Source organism: Rhinolophus hipposideros (assembly GCF_964194185.1).
Source record: "Rhinolophus hipposideros genome assembly, chromosome: 5".
NCBI classification, from domain to species: Eukaryota; Metazoa; Chordata; class Mammalia; order Chiroptera; family Rhinolophidae; genus Rhinolophus; species Rhinolophus hipposideros.
The window spans coordinates 41,024,291-41,029,082 of record NC_138051.1 but is presented as its reverse complement, the minus strand read 5'-3'; positions in this window follow the sequence as shown (position 1 = coordinate 41,029,082).

The window sequence follows — 4,792 nt, the reverse complement described above, 5'->3', positions numbered from 1 at the left end:
AGACACCTTAATTTTGGCCCACTGAAGTGTATTTCATATTTCTGACCTCCAGAACTGTAAGAGAATAAATGTGCATTATTGTTGTTTCCAGCTTTATTGAGAAATAATTGACATATAACATTGTGTATGTTTAAGGTGTACAATGTGATGATTTGGTACACGTATTCGTATATATTGTGAGATATTTACCACAATAAGTTTAGTTAACACATCCTTCAGATCACATAACTACCGTTTTGTTGTTGTTATGAGGAGAACAGTAAAGCTCTACTCTTAACTTTCAAGTGTACAATACAGAATTAACTACAGTCACCATGCTGTACATTAACTCCTAGAAACTTATTCATTTTATAACTGAAAGTTAGTACACTTTGACCACTATCTACCCATTTCTCTCACCCCTCAGCCCCTGGCTACTACCATTCTACTCTTCGTTTCCATGAGTTCAATGTTTTTGGATTTCACATATAAGTGAGAGACTATACAGTATTTGTCTTTCTCTGTCTGACTTATTTCACTTAGCACAATGCCCTCAAGATCCATATTGTCACAAATGGAAGGGTTTTCTTCTTTCTCATGGCTGAATAACATTCATGTCTTCTATATCCAATTTACTGAGTATCCTTCCTATCTATTATCATATAATTATTGTCTTTCATTCTATTAATTGGTGTATCACATTTATTGATTTGCATATGTTGAACCATCCTTGTATCCAGTAATAAATCCCATTAAATCATGGTGTATGATCATTTTAATGTGTTGAATTCGGTTTACTAGTATTTTGTTGAGAATTTGTGCATCTATATTCATCAGGGATATTGGCCTGTAGGTTTTGTTTCTTATAGTGTCCTTATTTAGCTTTGGTATTGGGGTAATGCAAGCCTTGTAGAATCAGTTTGGGAGTTTTCCCTCTTCTTCGAATTTTTGAAAGTTTGAGAAGAATTGGCATTAACTCTCCTTTAAATGCTTGGTATAACAGAATTCACCAGTGAAACCGTATTGTCCTGGGCTTGCCTTTGTTGAAAGGTTTTTGATTACAGATTCAACCTCCTTACTTGTTATTGGCCTATTCAGATTTTTTGCTTCATGATTCATACTTGGTAGGTTGTGTGTTTCTAGGAATTTATTCATTTCTTCTAGGTTACCCAATTTGTGTTTAATTGTTCATAGAAATTTCTTATGATCCTTTGTGTTTCTGTGGTGTCAGTTGTAATGTCTTCTTTTTCATTTATAATTTTATTTGAGCCTTCTCTTTTCCTTTCTTAGTAAATCTAGCTAAAGGTTTGTCAATTTTATCTTTTAAAAAGCCAACTCTTATTTTTGCCCATCTTTTCTGTTGTTTTTCTATTTTCTATTTCATTTATATCTGCTCTGATCTTTGTTATCTCCTTCCTTCTTCTAACTTTGGGCTTAGTTTGTTCTTTTTTAGTTCCGTGAAGTATCGAGTTAGTTTGTTTATTTGAGATCTTTCTTTTTTCTTAACGTAGGCATTTACATAATCAGAAAAATAAAGTGGTTACTCCAGCTAAGACAATTCAGTGGGGGAAAGAATAGTCTTTTCAACAAATGGTGCTAGGACAACTGGATACACATGAAAAAAAAATGAATTTATCCCCCACATCATACCATCTACAAAAATTAACTCAAAATGAATCACTGACCTAAACATAAGAATTGAAACTAGCACTAAATCTTCATGGTCTTGGTTTAGGCAAAGACTTCTTAGATACAAAACCAAGAGCACGGTAGAAAAGCACAAAAGAAAAATAGAAAAATTGGACTTTATCAAAATCAAAATCTTTTGTGCTGCAAATAATGTCATCAAGAAAGTGAAAGACAACCCATAGAATGGAAAAAAATATTTACAAATCACATATATAATAAAGAACTTGTATCCAGAACACATAAAGAACCCTTACAACTCAATAATAAAATGACAACCCAAATTGAAAATAGGCAAAGGACTTGAATAGATGTTGGTTTGCAAACTTGGAAACTTCCAGGGAGAAATCTGTAAGTGGCCCCTGTAAGCAGAGAGCAAGGAGAGACTAAAAAAAAAGGGAGACCCTTCCAGCTTGGTAGGTGGAAGGCTTAATAAGCGAGGGAACTTACATATGAGGTTTGTCTTGTGTAGCCACAAAACAAGTAGATCTCCACAATCACAATTTAGAATCTTAAAAGTTTATATAGAGGCCTTAACCAGGTTCAGTCACATATACTGTCCAGATGGTCTCAACAACACACTGCTCTCAAAACTGCATCCTTGAAAATGGCTCTCACTGTAGGAACAATGGACAGAATGTACATTCCAAGGATGTGAGGGGGTGAGGATCCTCCAGTTCCCTGAGTCCAGCTCATGGGTCAATCAGTGGTCATGTCCTCTCCATGACCAGCTCCAACAATAGACATTCCTCCAAAGAAGATATAAAAAACTGGCCAATAAGCATGTAAAAAAATGTTCAACATCATTATCCGTATAGGAAATGCAAATCAAAATCACAATGAGATACCATTTCACACCCACTAGGAGGGCTACATTCTAAATGACAAAAAATAACACATGTTGACGAGGATGAAGAGAAATTGGAACCCTCATAGATTGCTGGTAGATATGTAGAATGATGCAGCTACTTTGGAAAACGGTTTAGCAGTTCTTCAAAATATTAAACATAGTTACCATGTACTCCAGCAATTTCACTCTTAGATATATATCCAATACAAATGAAAACATACATCCACACAAAATTCATACATATAATGTTCACAGCAGCATTATTCATAATAACCCAACAGTGGAAAAAACCCAAGTGTCCATCAATTGTTGGATAAATAAAATGTGGTATATCTGTACAATGAAATATTACTTGGCAATAAAAAGCAATGAAGTTTAGATACATGCTAAAACATGGATGAACTCGATACATTATACTAAGTGAAAGAAGCCTGTCACAAAAAACCATGTGTTACATGATTCTGTTCATATATAAATGAATGGAATCATATGTAAAATATCCAGAATGGGCAAATCTATAGAGAGAGAAAGTAGATTAGTGGTTGCCTAGGACTGGGAGTGGGGGTGTAGAGGAGGGGCATGGGCAGCGACTGCTAATGGGCAAGAGGTGTTTTGAGGGGGTGATGAAAATGTTCTAAATCAGATTGTGGTGACGTTACACAACACTGTCGTTATACTAAAAAACCACTGAATTGTACCCATGAAATGGGTGAATTGTATGGTATGTGATTATATCTTAACCCTTTCACTGCATTAATTTCAAGGTTTTTTTTCGAAATGTGTTAAAAATCCACAAAAAATAAAAAGTTGATATTTTGACTATTTTATGCACATATACTTGAACTCCGCAGGAGAGGGAAGTTTTTTATTAGCTCGTGGGGTAAACTCAAATGCCGCAGTTAGCGGATGTAAATATTCATTTGGATTTATCTGAACGTCATAGCAAAGCAGTTAATAAAGCTGTTAAAAGGAAAAAAATGGCTATTCATTAAATTGATGCTATATGATTTAAGGTGTCATTCATTATTGTTAAACATTGAGGTTACTTTCAGGTTTTCATACTGCTAAGTAGTAGTATAACCAAACACACCATTTGAAAGAACTATTTTTTACTAAAGCTGCAATAAATCTAATAGACATGTGATGTCACTAAAGTTGACTTCCTATACAACTTCAATGTTTGGGAATCATTTTTGTTTTGTTGTAGTTTTTTATTTACTATGTTAACACATGTATACTACATACATCAGAAAAATACTTGAACACTCTCAATGTACAAAATCCCAATGTACACCGCTTGCTGTAAATTTATTTAATCCTTTTAATAATTAACTTAAGTTCCATAGACAGGCTTGATTTCTATATAAGAAACATAATCACTGAATGTGACTAAGATAAAGTGTTCAGGAAAGATAATATTCAATATGTTAGGAAAAGATAATTCACATTTAGGGTTGTTCTTTTTTTAAGTTTACAAGTTTAGAAGAGTTTAAACAAAAATATGAGTATAAATAAGGAAATGTTCCTATTGAAAAACAGAACTCTCAAATGCCAATGCTGAGATTACTGTTAAAATTTCGAATTATGAAATTTGAGTCATGGGAAAAAGGCCAGGGCCCACATACACTCAAATGATCCAAATGCTAAAAAAAAGTGCATTTTCATTAGCTAATTTTACAACTGGCATGCACTTCCTAGGAGAAAGTGCAGTTTTAATAAGATGATAGCTTCATGAATAATATGTCATTTATAAATCTCCAAAATGTAATAAACCCACCAGATTATACATAGCATGACCATATGAATAAAGAAGTTGTCTTCTTGAAATCACTACATGTCAATATTACTTCAGCTTATTTAAAAGACAAGCTAAGCATTTTTGCTTGTTTCTGGGTCTCCTTTGCAGATCTGCTGTCTGTTATATCTGGCACAGGCTACAGCATGTTACCTTGTGGGAGAATAGGAAAGCACTGGCCTGGAAAATCAAGAGGTTATGTTCCAGTCTTGGTTTATCCCCCAATTAGTCACCCTGGGCAAGACACCCTTTCAAGGCCCTTATTTCCTCATTAAGAACAATAAATGGGTTGAATCTCTGTTCTTCAGGTCCTTTTCAGCACTGTGATTCTAAGACGCCTTGAGGGTTCATTTCAGATAACATAACACTTGTTTATATTAAATCACTTCTGATATATTATCAGAAACTGTCCACACACGAAGCCTGAATTATTAAAATATTTTACTCCATATTTTTCAAGTCAGAAACAGTAATTCAGAATT